The 17,462-nt window shown below is 45.3% G+C and overlaps 1 pseudogene; it reads left to right on the top strand.

The window, feature by feature from the left end:
* The first annotated feature begins 5,819 nt into the window (after positions 1-5,819).
* Positions 5,820-17,462, top strand: part of LOC115132642 (membrane-associated guanylate kinase, WW and PDZ domain-containing protein 3-like) — a 304,561-nt pseudogene continuing 292,918 nt past the window's right edge.

Genomic DNA, 17,462 nt, shown 5'->3' with positions numbered 1-17,462 from the left:
CCCTGAACCAGCCCTGTCTCTCCATACCCCTGAACCAGCCCTGTCTCTCCATACCCCTGAACCAGCCCTGTCTCTCCATACCCCTGAACCAGCCCTGTCTCCCCATACCCCTGAACCAGCACTGTCTCTCCATACCCCTGAACCAGCCCTGTCTCTCCATACCCCTGAACCAGCCCTGTCTCCCCATACCCCTGAACCAGCCCTGTCTCCCCATACCCCTGAACCAGCCCTGTCTCTCCATACCCCTGAACCAGCCCTGTCTCCCCATACCCCTGAACCAGCACTGTCTCTCCATACCCCTGAACCAGCCCTGTCTCTCCATACCCCTGAACCAGCCCTGTCTCCCCATACCCCTGAACCAGCCCTGTCTCCCCATACCCCTGAACCAGCACTGTCTCTCCATACCCCTGAACCAGCCCTGTCTCCCCATACCCCTGAACCAGCCCTGTCTCTCCATACCCCTGAACCAGCCCTGTCTCTCCATACCCCTGAACCAGCACTGTCTCTCCATACCCCTGAACCAGCCCTGTCTCTCCATACCCCTGAACCAGCCCTGTCTCTCCATACCCCTGAACCAGCCCTGTCTCCCCATACCCCTGAACCAGCCCTGTCTCTCCATACCCCTGAACCAGCCCTGTCTCCCCATACCCCTGAACCAGCCCTGTCTCCCCATACCCCTGAACCAGCCCTGTCTCTCCATACCCCTGAACCAGCCCTGTCTCCCCATACCACTGAACCAGCCCTATCTCTCCATACCCCTGAACCAGCCCTACTCTCAACTGAAGGAGGTGAGCAGCATTGTGTTGAATGACATGTCAGTTGGCATAAATGCAGGTACTGCAATGCGATTCTCCAGTCAGGAAAAATCTCACTTGACACAGAGATGCAGGCTCTTAGAGATGGATGGGAATCTCTCCTGTCTGAGGCAACACTGATTGCTACGCAAATGGATGTTGCACCTCAATTTAGCAAGGAACACTGCCGCCAGAGGAAAAGGAAGAGATTCCACAATGAGATCTCTCAAGAGGAGACAGCTAAGGACAGTGCAACAAACGAGGTTTCGGAACAGTGTTTTTTTTACTGCTATGGACAACATAAGTGATTGGTTCCACACCAGTGCAAAAATGGTAGAATAATTTATCTTCTAGTATCTTCTAAGATGCAGCTGCAAAGCATTTTTGGACAAGTGTGTTTTGCTTTATGTATATTTTGCACATTGCCTGTGAATGTTGCTGGTGGCGAGAGCTTTCAGTAAGGTAAAACTGATAAACTATTTGAGGTCCACTATGTCCCAGGACAGGCTTTGCAGTCAGTTAGCTAGAAAGCTGGACTTCAAAGACTTGATCAGGGACTTTGCTAGCAAGAAGGATTGGCTCTTGGTGAGTAAGGCTGAGCAAGGGCCAGTGATGACTGTTAAATGGCATGGCTGTGGATATTGGATCACTACACACATGATGCCCACAGGCTGAGAACATGATATATCTAAAAGTAATGGCTGGATTTCCATAAAATTTGTTGTGCACAATCAAGACCCCAAATGGAAGAAACCTATTGATTTGGTGACCACTTGACCTTTCCTCTAGCGCCACCATCAGGCCTTTTCATTTCCATTTCCACTTTTACAGCTTATTTTCTAGTTGGTATGTATACTTAGTTCTAAAATCTGCTGCTGATTTTATTATTTTGAATAGATTGTAATTTTGTATTACATTCTATAGATGATAATGTTAATTTATTTATTTGGAGAGGTTATATTTAAGTTATACTTTAAGGTATTCATTCATTTTAAGAGGATTTTCCATTAAATGTAATTTTAATGGTAACATTCTTGATACTGTAAAAGATGGCATTTAGCACATTTCTTATAGAGGGTATCAGTCTTGCATCAAATAGTGAATTCCACTGTATGCAGAATGTTGCATGCATGTCTGCACAGTGTTATATTTTCACAGCTCACCGTTAGTAAATATTGGACTGCAAGAGTTGCAAGCCTGCAAATTAAAGCTTTAATTGGGTTCTAGAGGTGTGTGGTTACAGCAATTGCGCAGGGTTGGTGTGGTGGTGTGATATCTTTTGGGCCCAATGTGATATCTTTCCATGGGGCCCAAAATTCCTGGCGGCGCCCCTGACAGCAGCGCCCCTGATAGCAGCACACTGATACGTAGCCCCACCGAGCCATCACGACTGGACTACCGACGTAATCTGCCTGAGGGGTTTTTTCAACTGGCTCCTCTGTCGCGATGTCCCCTGAATGCCCATCTGCTAGCCTTCTAGCTGCAGCCCGCTAGCGGTCTAGAGCATATCGGACTGTTAGCTGAAGAGGCCCATTGGCCAATTTCTTGGGTCACTATACCTATTTTGCCTATTGGCCTGGACCCTTTTACTACACGGAGCCCTGCTGATACATCACGACTGGTCTGGCAACGTAACCGCACGAGGGGGATACAACAGATTTCTTCCGTCACGATGTCCCTCTAAGGCCCTTCTGCTATCTTACTAGCCCTGACCCGCTAGCTGTCTGAATCGCAGTGTCTCCAGCCCGCCTAGCTACTCACTGGACCCCTATGATCACTCGGCTACGCATGCCTCTCCCTAATGTCAATATGCATTGTAGAGTCTCTAGCCCAGCTCAGTACACCTTAGCTAACCCTTTAGTTCCACCTCCCACACATGCGGTGACCTCACCTGGTTTAAGTGATCTTTCTAGAGATGATATCTCTCTCATCGTCACTTAATGCATAGGTTTACCTCCACTGTATTCACATCCTACCACATCCTTTGTCTGTACATTATGCCTTGAATCTATTCTACCTTGCCCAGAAACCTACTCCTTTTACTCTCTGTTCCGAACGTACTAGACGACCAGTTTATATAGCCTTTAGCCATACCCTTATCCTACTCCTGCTATGTTCCTCTGGTGATGTAGAGCTTAATCCAGGTCCTGCAGTGCCTAGCTCCACTCCAATGCACTATCATTTGTTGACTTCTGTAACCGTAAAAGCCTTGATTTTATGCATGTTAACATTAGAAGCCTCCTCCCTAAGTCTGTTTTATTCACTGCCAACCTGGATGTCCTAGCCGTGTCTGAATCCCGGCTTAGGAAGACCACCAAAAACCCTGAAATGTCCATCCGTAACTATAATTTTTTTTGACAAGATAGAACTACCAAAGGGGGCGGAGTTAGCCTGTAGAGTTATGTCTTACTATCCAGGTCTGTGCCCAGACAATTTGAGCTTCTACTTTTAAAAAAATCCACCTTTCCAGAAACAAGTTTCTCACCATTGCCACATGCTATAGACCACCTTCTGCCCCCAGCTGTGCCCTGGACACCATGTGTGAATTGATTGCCCCCCCCCGATCTATCTGCAGAGCTTGTGCTGTTAGGTTACCTAAACTGGGACATGCTTAACACCCCGGCCATCCTACAATCTAAGCTTGATGCCCTCAATCTCACACAAATGATCAATGAACCTACCAGGTACAACCCCAAATCTGTAAACACGGGCACCCTCATAGATATCATCCTAACCAAACTGCCCTCCAAATACAACTCTACTGTCTTCAACCAGGATCTCAGCGATCACGACCATCCGCATCACTGTCAAACGCTCCCCAAAACACTTCAGCGAGCAGGCCTTTCTAATCGACCTGGCCCTGGTATCCTGGAAGGATATTGACCTTATTTGCATCCTGTAGCACAAACTCCAAAAAGTTCTGGGACACTAAAGTCCATGGAGAATAAGAGCACCTCCTCTCAGCTGCCCACTGCACTGAGGCTAGGAAACACTGTCACCACCGATAAATCAATGATAATTGAGAATTTTAATAAGCATTTTTCTACGGCTGGCCATGCTTTCCACCTGGCTACCCCAACCCCGGTCAACAGCCCTGCACTCCCCACAGCAACTCGCCCAAGCATCCCCCATTTCTCCTTCACCCAAATCCAGGTGGCTAATGTTCTGAAAGAGCTGAAAAATCTGGACCCCTACAAATCAGCCGGGCTAGACAATCTGGACCGTCTGTTCTACAGACAACGACGAGAGGGAGGAAGTCAGAGACCTGGCCGGGTGGTGCCAGAATAACAACCTATCCCTCAAGGTAACCAAGACTAAGGAGATTATCATGGACTACAGGAAAAGGAGGACCGAGCACGCCCCCATTCTCATCGACAGGGCTGTAGTGGAGCAGGTTGAGAGCTTCAAGTTCCTTGTTGTCCACATCAACAACAAACTAGAGTGGTCCAAACACACCAAGACAGTCGTGAAGAGGGCACGACAATGCCTATTCGCCCTCAGGAAACTATAGATTTGGCATAGGTACTGAGATCCTCAAAAGGTTCTACAGCTGCAACATCGAAATATCTTGACTTGTTGCATCACTGCCTGGTACGGCAATTGCTCAGCCTCTGACCGCAAGCCACTACAGAGGGCAGTGCGTACGGCCCAGTACATCACTGGGGCTAAGCTGCCTGCCATCCAGGACCTCTACACCAGGTGGTGTCAGAGGAAGACCCTAAAAATTGTCAAAGACCCCCGCAACCCCTCTTTTTACGCTGCTGCTACTCTCTGTTTATCATATATGCATAGTCACTTTAACTATACACTCATGTACATACTAACTCATATGGGCCAACCAACCAGTGCTCCCGCACATTGGCCACCCTGCAACCCTCTCCCTCACTAACGTTAAGCACCAGCTGTCTGAGCAGCTCACAGATCACTGCATCTGTAAATAGCCCATCCAACTACCTCATCCCCATACTGTATTTATTTATTTTGCACCCCAGTATCTCTACTTGCACATTCATCTTCTGCACATCTATCACTCCAGTGTTTAATTGCTATTGTAATTATTTCGCCACTATGGCCAATTGCCTTACCTCCCTTATCCTACCTAATTTGTACACACTGTATATCGACTTTTTCAATTGTATTATTGACTGTATGTTTGTTTATTCCATGTGTAACTGTTGTTTGTGTCACTTTGCTTTATCTTGGCCAGGTCGCAGTTGTAAATGAGAACTTGTTCTCAATTAGCCTACCTGGTTAAATAAAGGTGAAATACAAAAAAAACAAGTAGGCATGCTTTAAGCTCATGAAGTGAGCGCTATTAGAGCGTCCAGCATTTGGGAACCGCGCTCCAGTGAAATTGGGCATGCTCCGTTCACATATTCTGATCAGAACTAGATTTACTGTTCGTCAATATAGGCCTCGTGCATATACACATTTTCAGGATCTACATGATTTAACCACAAGATGGCACAGTCACGCAATAATTGACCCAATGAGTATGACTGGACATCCCTCTATAGATGACTAGAGAAAATAGATAGGCTTTTTCTGTTGGCCCTAAAGTATTAAAACCGTGATTAGTCCACGTGGAATTACCTTCAGCGAATGCATTTGTAATTGCACTGACTTGTTTAATTTATTACTGCTAATTTGTACCATTCAATTACAAACCAGTAACATAGCTATCTACCGAGGAGTGTAGTGTGTCGTTATCTACCGAGGAGTGTGTAGTTACAGGTATAAGGGCAATTTAGTTGCGCGCATCTGCAGGCTACAAGAAGAATGTGATATTGTTGCAATAGTTCACCTACTGGGCGCGCTCGATTTACCTGCTTTGCGTGCCGGGTCCCAAAACGTTCCCAAAGAACGACTGAGAACTGTCTATCCGCACGCTTGGCGACCTAAATTAACCGCGCCCATGGAAAGGGGACTGCGAGGAGGCCCCGCCCAATTGTTGATTTACAATATTTTACTCTTGTCCTATGATCTGATTGGAGGTGGAGCCAATCCCCGGCTGTCATTTGAGGCTGGATGGGCTTTTTTGCAATAAATCAACATGTTAAGAAGGAGCCAAAAAAAGTTTAGGCCATTTCCCAGCGTATGGTTGGTTTCACTGACTGTTTGCGCCTTTAGAAATATACCTCGCTATGTGAGCCACTGGGCTGAATCCGAGACTACAAGAGGCGTCACAACTGCCGAGACCGCGCGCTTCTGAGCTGGGTTGAAGAATATAAGGAGCAAGTTGCCAGCAGTAGACTACACAACGCGAGTTCTGCGAATATATTCGCTGCTGGGGCCAGGTATGTTTGTCAGTTTCTAAGGATAAGGATTGCGTCGCTGATATCAAGGTTGAGGATGTAGAACAGGTGCGCGGAACTAAACTGGGATCTGGCTAATTTTGGGAAAATAATTGTAGGCTATATTCGGGCAACAGTTGTTTGTGCTCAATTCAACGATGTAGTAGTTCGAGGATATGTTGTTCATCAAATTGATACATCGACTCTGTCTCAAGTGGAGTTTAGGCTATGTGAGTAGCGTATCATAGGCTCAACTACGGATCAGTACAACATTTACTTATTGGCTATTGTGAACAATAGACTATTAGACAACTGTTTCAGACCGATTCACTGAAAGTTAAGTAGGTTACTGATTCAGAAGTAGAGCTTCATTGCCCAACCACTCAAGAATTTAGCGCGAGTTAGAACCCAAGCTACCCCGCGATTGATCTCGCCCTCTGCGATAACACTGACGCAGATACTCGTGCGCTACAGTCTATTGAATTGCAGACACTCGGGTGACGTTCCAGTCATTCAATGTACGGGATGTTCATACGGATAATGCTTTGAAATGACAGTTGCTCAAGGAATGGATTACAACCACAGTGAACAGATTGTCTCATCTCGGTGCAAAAATAATATTTTGAGTGATAGCGTTTTAGGAGAATAGCTGCTTCTCTCGTCTCTCAAACAACCAGTGTCTGGGACTCTCAAGGATTACACGAGGTGTTAAACATGTCCAAAACGCTGAAGAAGAAGAAGCACTGGTCAGGCAAAGTCCAGGAGTGCGCCGTGTCATGGGGGAACGCCGGTGAGTTCGGCTCGGTTGTGGAGGTACTAGGGGGAGCGGAGCTAGGCTACTTCCCGAACCTGGGACAGGTGATTACCGAGGCGATGGTCTGTCACGTCGGGAGGTTACCGAACAGCGGGGACGTGCTTCTGGAGGTGAACGGCACCCCTGTCAGTGGCCTGACCAACCGAGACACCCTTGCTGTCATCCGCCACTTTCGGGAGCCCATCCGTATCAAGACCGTCAAACCAGGTATGTCAAGTGTTTGTGCTCTTAAGGTTGAGGTTTTGTAGCCTGCTATACTTTCAAATGTTAGGCATTTTATCATGAGATGTCAGTTTCATACTATGGCATACTGAATTCATAATCCAAGCGTGGTCCTGGTCTGAGAAAAGGCAGGGGACATTGGTTATCATACAAAATCAAATGGATTCCACAGGTCACATACATGAGCACTGCAGTGACAACATGTGTTCTATTTAACCCTGACCCCTTATAGTCACCCACATAATTCCCAGAAGCCTCTCTTAATGTCACTCACTCCCTCTCTGTGCTGTGCTTTAGGTGTAGGCCTTATGTGCCATGGGCAGTGAATGGCCTGGGTCACGGCTGTGAGGTTGACTGGGCTCAGAAACACAGCACACTGATGTCTGTGGTTGGAATGGCATAAATAAGACCAGCTTGTAGATGGCTGCATCATTGCAGCTGAGACCCAGGCCCCCTAGGGTAGTGAGAGGATCAGGTGTGTGGGGATTGTGACTGTCTCTGACTCACCCATGACGACTTATGCCAGTGCCTCCAAGCTAATAGCAAAATTGAACTACAGCAGGGGATTTATAAGCTGCTATAGAATAGTGGTGCTAAGATTTTTGTAGTTCAACATAACTTGTACATTCCTTTAGCTTGAATCGGCTCTATCAAATCTGCGTGTAATGTAATCCTTTGTTTTGGATAGACCGACGTTGTCCATCTTTCTCCCTCAACCTTCGTCTGTCCTGTTCTTGATACACAGCATCCTTGCATTCTCTTCAATAGCCTACATCTTCTCCATGTCGTGTAGTTACTGATTTAGTCAAATCTCTTTATTCTGCTCCCTCATCTAACCTGTTTTCATGCATATACTTTATTTTTCTTCCTTAGTCATTCCATGGCGGGAGGGCCTAATGTCTGCTATAAAATAAAAAATAAAAATCCTTTCAGTTAAGACCTAGGCAACCAGGTGACGGGAGTTTGGTGGTGCCTTAACTGTGGAGAATTGGCTCATGATGATGACTGGAGCGGAATGGGTGGAATGGTATTAAATGTTTACATGTGTTTGATACCATTCCATTTACATCGTTCCAGACATTATGAGCTTTCCTCCCCTCCGCAGCCTCCCGTGGTGCCTTAAGTCATCTCATGTCTGCTCAGGCAATAGCAGCCAGCCAGACAATGTTCTCTGTGCTCCCCATACTGTGCTGTCTTTAGTCATCCCATTTAGCAAGGCTAGCCTGCCTAAATATGCTACAAAGCTGTCTGATGAAATCATTTTGCAAGTTCTTCAAAGTAGATAAAACATACTTTCACGTACTGTCTTAATCCCACTCTCTCATTGTGTACATTCTTCTCTCATGCAGTCTGTGTATCTAACGTAGCAGGCGTAAAAGGTATTAATCTCTGTACAATCCGTAAACAAAAGCGCTATGGATTATGGTCATTGTATTTAATTACCACGGTTTCTGTGCTGAACTAGGTTGACTATTTCCTTACAACTCCTTTTCAGCCCAGCCTTCCACATGGTTCTTGACTTAATTTCTCTGGTGAATTATTTAATTTCTCACTAGAAAAAACACTTGTTGGGCTCACCAAAAAAGCTCTGGTCAGAAGTTATGTTTTATTAGTCGTATGTACGGGATACACATGGTGTACATCGTCACACAAAATGCTTACTTGCAGGTTCCTTCTTGACAAAGCAACAAAAATAAAACATAAGAATACGAACACAAAAAGTAAATGACTCAGTAGAATAGAATACATATTTTAGCATAAGTATAATACAGTACACCACAATTTATAGTCCAATATTTACATGTGTATGGGGAGAATGGTGGGGCACTGTATAAACTGAGCAATATAAAATATTGTGTAGCATGCATGTGTGCTAATGTGCAGGTGGTCAGTCCAGTTCAGCAGTCTGATGTCTTGTAGATACCGACAGGCTCGGAGACAGTTTCTATCAAACCTCATGCTCCGATACCGTCTGCTCGACGGTAAGGGAGAGAACAGCTTGTGTATGGAGTCCTTGATGATGCGGTGTGCTAAGGTACCGTTTTGAGTCCTGGATGTTTGGGAGCATGGTCACTAATGTACTGGGCCATCTTCACCACCCGCAGGAGGGCCTTGCGGTTGTGGATGGAGCTATTCCGTACCAGGCCTTGATGCAACCGGTCAGGACACTCTTGATGGTGCAGCGGTTGTATTTTGAGAGGACCTGGGCCGGCATGCCAGATTTCTTCAGCCGAAATAGGAAGTAGAGGCGCTGTTGCGCCCTTTTGACCAGAATGGTGGTGGTGGTTGTCCATGACAAGTCCTTGGTGATGTGGACACCAAGGAACTTAACTCGGGACTTGCTCTACTGCAGCCCTGTTGATGTGGATCTGGGCATGTTCCAGTGTTTTCCACAAGTATGTAGAGTAGCCAGCCCAATAGAAAAAGTAGCCAGCCAGGCGGCCCTCAATGTTTGGCCGAAGGAGCTCTATTTTGGTGGCCTCTGGTACATTCTAATGCCTTGATTCCATCAGGACTGCACAGTGACATGATTGAAAACTTTATCAAGTTCATCTCCCAGAATCCAAACATTTTGTGGTACTGTGTAGAAGGACACTACCTTAAGTGACTTCAAGTGCATGAATTCAGTGTAATGTTAGTAGTTCTGAATATTTTATTGTCCTGTATGTTTAGGACTATTGTCTAAGAACATTAAACCTTTAGATTCGATTTATTTTAAAGTTTTACTGCAAGATATGGATGGCCACTGTTGAAATTATGCATTTAATTAAAACAAAAACATTACAAATAGGCCACATTATCTTGAAATAAATGGAAAGGTTTTTTCAAGTTTTCACTGTCAATTAAAAAAAATAGTCCACAACAATGCTTAAACCACATCAGGAGACTACTTTATGAGGTCAATTCAAGTGCGAGGCTGATCACATGTGCAATAAAAAACAAAACAATGATGGAGTGAGCAGAAACTGGTGGACACATGCACAGATGGGGCATTTTTGCCTCTGAAGGTTACAGGAAATATAATCAGTGTTGCATTCTGCTCATGTCTTATGATAAACTTGGGCTTGAAACATTTAGTTGGTTCCCTACTAAGGTCAATAGATTTTTATTTTTTTTATAGTTGAATTCCGTTTTACTTTTTGGATTCCGCGAGGGCCCTAATTATTATTTGTACCAGAATGAGGCTCTCCAATGCTAATATTGTTCCTGCAGTGATCTTCATTGAATGTTTTCATAATTTATCTGCATATGGTTGTCAAAAAGCCTAGGCCTACCAGTAGTTTATGCAAATTAGGGAGCCAAATGAACGTCTCTCTCACCGATGCGATTCGGTAGGCAACACTGACTGACGAGACAAGGCACTCATTTTAGCACCACTGTCTGGCAAGCCCGACATCCTATAAAATCCTTTGGTTTACTTGTCCCCATGCGATACCATGGACATAACCACATTGCATGATTTAGGAATGGCAAGGGGATTTAAGAGATCAACTTTATTGTCAGTTCGACACCTTTTTATAAACTAGACAACGCATGGTGTTCAGTTGTACGTACAGTAAATAACCTACTATGCGCCACAACGCCATGTGGCTTGCTATACGAAAGAAAATAGATTAATGTGTCAGAACAATAATTGGACTAAATTGTGGATTTTGACACATTGTTACCACTTACAGTACATTACATGGGACATTGCAAATTCACTAGCATCATGCTCTCTCCCTCAATGTAAAAAAAAATTAGACCGCAACCAATCACGGCACACAAACTGTACCGGGTCACGGTACAGACAGCAGACTGCGTTTCCCTGTCATTGCTCGCTTTGTGACTGACAGGTGCCTGTCCTATCAATAAATATCTAGAAGTTGTATACTGTTCATTCTCGCGAGAGGCGGACTAGCAAATTGAAACTTTTTAAAATGAACAGTAGCCTATGAGGTGGAAAAGTATCTGGTTTTCAATGGTCTGGAACTGATTAGCCTACAGCCTGTGTGAATGGGAAAACACTATGTTCCCTCTGCTTCCTGACGTCAACAATCAACTCCTTGGTTTTGCTGATGTTGCGGGAGAGGTTGTTCTCATGACACCACAATGCCAGTTCACATACCTCATCCCTATGGGCTGATTCGTCATAGTTGGTTATCAGGCCTAAAACCATGGTGTCCTTAGCAAACTTGTCAGTGTTGTGCAAAGCCGGTAATGAGGCGTATTGGATTCGCCCCAAACATAACACTTTTTATTGAGGACAAAAAGTTTTATTGCGTGGTATCCAATTGTTAGTAGTTACTATCTTGTCTCATCGCTACAACTCCCATACGGGCTCGGGAGAGACTAAGGTCGAAGCAATGCGTCCTCCGAAACACAACCCTTTGGCACTGGGACAATGGTGGTTTTCTTTAAAGCAGGTGGGGACTACAGAGACACCTGGGACAAAGACGGGCTGAAGACGCCCGCTAGCTGGTCAACGCACACTTTGAGGACGTGGCCAGGGATGCCTTCTATGCCAGCCACTTTGTGATTATTCACACTTTTTTGTAGGGCACTATGTAAGGATTAGGCTGCCATCTGGGATGCCGCCATGGTCTGAGTGAAGGAGCATTTTGAAGTAACACTTAGCTGGAGTTTGTTAATGGTGCCAGAGCGGAGCCAGGCCTGCAGCCTTGAAGTGAGTCCAAGTCTAATGCATTCAATCACATCCTTAAATCCCCAATCTGCTGTGCTGGTGTTACTACTGTAATCTATAGTCCTGAGAGGCCAGGGTAGACTTATAAGGCTATAGGCTACAATCAACAGGTGTTTGCTTCAGGGGCTGTCATTCTGTAGTGTGGTGAGTGGTAACCATGGCAACACAGTCCATTTGTTGGCAGGCAGTATGTAACGAGACACCTGAAACTTAAAGTGTTCTCTAATGGCAGGTGAGTTGTCGTGGTTCCTCTAGGTTTCTTCCTAGGTTTCTGCCTTTCTAGCCACAGTGCTTCTACATCTAGCTTTTTGGGGTTTTAGGCTGGGTCTCTGTATAGCACTTTGTGACATCGGCTGATGTAAAAAGGGCTTTAAATACATTTGATGGATTGCATGTCTTTGTGCCTACAATGCGTGACTGCAGTATTGCACAGAGGATTTTGATATACTCCATCTCTGATTTTGATTTTAAATGTTCTTGTGCTTGTTGTGGCCTCGTTAGGCTGTAGTTAATGGATAGCAGTTTAGTCGCCCTCAGCTCGCCCTGCTAAGGTAGAATGGCAACATAGCACTCAGTTTTTAGGCCGGGGAAATTCCTAATACAGTAAATGTAGGTGGTCTGGAAATGTGTAATTTTGTACAACAAAGTGGGCAATAAAAGTAAATTGCATTCACCGTCTTAATGTCTTCTGTCCATTAAAGGAAGTAAGTTATGGAATCTGCTGGTTACCTCAGATTGAAGTGGGCTAGAAAGCTATGTTTATTTTTCTTAGTATTTTACAGTTAGGCACGTGTATTAAACAGCACTGCCTTGTCTTGATATGATAGAACTGTTAATGAGAGAACCAATTCACACTGGTTTTACCATCTCCTGCCTAGCAGAGTACTGCTGCAGCATATGTTGTTTTAATGTGGTCCGTCTCACAGTGCTACAGTTTTATGATATTCGTATCTTATTAGGATCCCCATTAGCTGTTGCAAAAGCAGCAGCTATTCTTCCTGGGATCCACACAACATGCCATAATACAGAACATTAATAGACAAGGACAGAACTACATCAAATGGGGGTGGCTGTTTTTAACTAGCTGAAGGTATCTACCAACAACTTCTATCTTCTGTCCAATGCTCTTATGAACACATTTCTGCATTGTTGGACAAAGTTGTCTCTCTGAATTCTAAGCGATATTCTCTGTACACTGGAAAGAAATTCATTTTTCACCAAACATTTCAGCATGTGTTTTTGGGTAGAACGGTACCCCAGCCCACACAATTTCACTGAACTAGACCACCACTACCAGAAAAAGTTGCAATAAACTACACTTACAAATCGAATTGTATTTCTCACATGCGCCAAATACAACAGGTGTAGACCTTACAGTGAAATGCTTACTTACAAGCCTTTAACCAACAATGCAGTTTAAGAAAAATAACTAAAGTAAAAAAATAGAAAATAAAAGTATCATCATTAAAGAGCAGCAGTAAAATAACAGTAGCGAGGCTATATACAGGGGGTACTGGTACAGAGTATATGTGCGGGGACACCGGTTAGTCGAGGTAATATGTTCGTGTAGTCATTAAAGTGACTATGCATAGATAATAGAGTAGCAGCAGTGTAAGAGGGGTCTGGGTAGCCCTTTGATTAGCTGTTCAGGAGTCTTATGGCTTGGGTTAGAAGTTTAGAAGCTACCTGGACCTAGAATTGGCACTCTGGTACCGCTTGCCATGCGGTAGCTGAGAGAACAGTCTATGACTAGGGTGCCTGGAGTTGCACTACCCTCTAGTGCCTTGCGGTCGGAGGCCGAGCAGTTGCCATACCAGGCAGTGATGCAACCAGTCAGGATGCTCTCCATAATGCAGCTGTAGAACCTTTTGAGGATCTGAGGAACCATGCCAAATCTTTTCAGTCTCCTGAGGGGGGAATAGGCTTTGTCTTGCCCTCTTCACGACTGTCTTAGTGTGCTTGGGCCTTGGTGTCCACATGACCAAACTATCAAGGAGCTTGAAGAACTTGAAGAATTGGGACATGCTCTGTCCTCTTCCTGTAGTCCACAATCATCTCCTTTTGTCTTGATCACGTTGAGGGCGAGGTTGTTGTCCTGGCACCACACGGCAAGGTCTCTGACCTCCTCCCTATAGGCTGTCTCGTTGTTGTCAGGGATCAGGCCTACCACTGTGTCATCTGCAAACTTGATCATGGTGTTGGAGTCGTGCCTGGTCATGCGTGACAGAGTACAGGAGGGGACTGAGCACACATCCCTGAGGGGCCCCCCTGTGTTGAGGATCAGTGTGTTGGATGTGTTGTTACCTACCCTTACCACCTGGGGGCGGTCCGTCAGGGAGTCCAGTATACAGAAGGTCCAACTCTGTAAATGACTAGTGTTGGTTTCCTCATAAATGTGTGTTGTGGAACACTGACAGCAACCGCATTACATGTCTTCCATCCCTTTTTTCCCCCGTTTCTCTCCAGCTATAATCAACTGTGTTCCCCACATGCCACAACAGTCCCTGAGAAAATCTAATAAGTGTTCTTTCTCTATCGTTTGCTCTTTTTTTTTTTTCAGGTAAAAACTCATATTTAAAGAATGTCCCATGGCGGAGCCGGGAGAAGCCAGCTGTGTACAATTAATTTTGTGACACTGTCACTCTGAGAGGGGAGGGGGCATAGCCTTGCCTTGGGTGGTGCCTTTCACAGTGCCCTACCCAGAACAGAAGCGAGGCAGAGGTCACAACGTTCTACTTCTGTCATGCATGGCATGGAGCAGAGGGGCTCAATCAATGACAACCGACCTGTCACATAGAGGGGGGGCTTATCTCTAAACCCTGTTGACTTGTGACAACATTCTGATGATTTATAGCTCATCATGATTATAGACCATGGACTGCAATTGTTAAAGGAATTTTAATGGCATTGTTAGATTCTCCCTGGCCTGCTTATAAGGGAAATAAGCCTCCCCAACTTCCTTTCATTGGTTACACACTGCATTCAAAATACAGATGGAACACCTAGAGTTCTCTTGTCTTTGTTTGTGTGTGTGCGTGAGAGAGCAAATCACAGACCTGACCCCAACCCTATCACCCTCTATCCCGCCCGCCAGCAAGGCCGTCAGTGGGGAAGGAGTGGAAGAGGGAGGGAGTGAGCGGATGGGTGCGCTGAGGCCCCAGACAGAAGCAGCTGCTGTGAATACTAAAGTGTCTGTCTTCTCCTCTCCGCCTCTCTCCTTCTCTCACCCCTGGCACGGCCCACTCCTGCAACAGCTCTCACTCAGCACTAAGGTGGTTATATGGGCTGACTTCCAGATTGTCTTTATTGCAATTGCTTTCCCAGGTTCACTATATTGCAGTCAAGCTTTGTAGATGATCAGTTCTCACAATGCCTAGAGAAATGCTTAACTTCACAAACACCTCCAAAGATGGCTTAAACTTTTTTGTGGTTAAACATTCTCCAGAGATCTGATTTGCAGCACCACCCCTCTCCCACTCCTTCGTTCCCACACTGCGGAGCGTGAGGGAGACACAAACACTCTACTCCTCCTGTCTTCCCGAGAGAGGGGTTGAGGGAACCAGGGAAGACTTCAAGAGGTGGTGCCAGTCTCTGTTTGGCCAACACTTGTCGATCCCATCACAGCTGTGAGTGTTTGAAATGAGTTGCACTGCTGCCTGTTTGTCTGACAGAGAGCGGACTCTTAATAATGACTAGTGACGACCCGCCAACTGGAGAGTGCCTGGCGCTGGTTATTTATCCCTGTTTTATTGTTGTGGTTCTGGCTGTCATGGCCGAGACAGTCTGCCTGGTAATGAATACGGCCTGCAACAATGATGACTGATCTCTTCTCATTGCGTCATTATCTGTGTGCTGCTTTCACTCCTGCACCCTCCTCTGACAGTGTAGTGTCGGCGGTGGCGTCTGCCTCGGTGGTAGAAGCCACGTCTCAAGCAGTGGAGGCTGCTGAGGGAAGGACGGAATGGAATCAAACACATGGAACCCATTTTTGACATATTTCATCCGATTCCGCTCCAGCCATTACCACGGACCATTCCTCCCCATCTGAGGTGCCACCAACCTCCTGTGGTCTCTAAGTACATAGTTACCTGTGGAAGTGCTGTACTGTTCAATTCGGTGGTGTACCACCAGGCAGAGACATCATGGCTAGTGTTTATTCCCCTAGAGATCAGATGTTGTCAGTATAAATAACATCACGCACTAGTGTTGCACAGTATACTGGAACGATGGTACTTAAAATTAAAAGCTGTTTGGTACTAGAATTTTACTTTCGGTACTTCTGTCAAATGTGTATCATGTGATTGAGAGGATCAAGTCTGTATCAGCGCAGTCCCTTCCAGCACAAAGTGCCTGCTTCACTTACTCATTCATTGTTGTAGCTGTTTGGGCTCCAGTAGCTCCCCAGTCCCCACAGAAGTTGAACACTTGACGAATGCAACAAAGCATGTAGAAATTGAAACTGTTTGCAAACAATGTTTGATACCATTCCATTGATTCCATTCCAGCCATTACAATGAGCCCATCCTCCTATAGCTCATCCCACCAGCCGCCTCTGATGTCTGTATGGGCTATAACACTTTTACAATGCAAGATGAAACCGGAAGCTTCCAACTTTAATTTTAGGCTAACGTGCCTTGGTAGCTTGGAGCTAAATTCACTACCCAAGTACTTAAAAAAAATATGCAAACCATAATGCAAATATGCAGATTTATCTAAGCTGACCGTCACAACTTTATTAATTCACTTAGTTTTTGGTGACGAAGGATACCAACTTCTTCGTTCTCCTTTGCCTCAAGGCTGGTTTCCACTAGATTCTATTTAGGGGGTGGCTGTAGGAGCTTTGAAAGAAATAAAAGCATCAAGTGTACCCACCAATATGTGCTATGAATTTGAGTCAACTCAACTGACATTACAAAAAATACATGTGCCAAACACATGCTGTCACAAGGAATATTAACCCCCAGCTTAACGCTAAAGTGTATGAGTCAATGGCCTGAGAATATAATGCAGCTGTTCAGGCAATGCATCTTGGGACAGATAAGTAGTCACCTCGGGTCACCTTCCCTTTCTCTCCCTTCAGCCTTAAATGAACAAATGCTCTCTGTCATTCCCCTGTGCAGCATAATGATCCCTGTCACGGACACACTGATAAGCAGCTAAATGCTGATGGCTTGACGGGAGATATGGAAAGGAGGGAGAGAGAGAAGGGAAGATTGGATGGTGTGTGCACAGGGGCGGCCGCCCTAGCCCTTGACTATGACTCTGTTCCGTTTTATTACACGAGTCATTGGAGGATCGCGTCTTCTGTACGGGGGAGTTTTCTTAAGAGCCCCGATGTTCTGTTTGAAGATTAACTCGCCTCACTTGCGTTATGGTTTTGGAAGCATAAACACTTTCTTTCATATCAGTGAGACATTTCCAAAAACAGAAGGTTAAATTGATACAAACCTTTTTTAGGTTAGTGTTCCCACACTGACGTATTTCCATGTTACATCGGGTGTTTACAGGAGATGGATGGACGACAGAGGGACCACCTGTGCTAATTAGCGTTCTAGCATGCTCCAACACCTGTTTGAAATGGAAGAAGGCCGCCAGAAATGTTATCACTGAAAAATACTGTCGGCTTTGTGATAAAGCAGGAAAAAAGTGTATTT

Source organism: Oncorhynchus nerka, linkage group LG7 (assembly GCF_034236695.1).
Source record: "Oncorhynchus nerka isolate Pitt River linkage group LG7, Oner_Uvic_2.0, whole genome shotgun sequence".
In the NCBI taxonomy this organism is placed as follows: domain Eukaryota; kingdom Metazoa; phylum Chordata; class Actinopteri; order Salmoniformes; family Salmonidae; genus Oncorhynchus; species Oncorhynchus nerka.
Note: the sequence above shows the minus strand (reverse complement) of the source record. Positions and strands in the feature narration are given on the sequence as shown.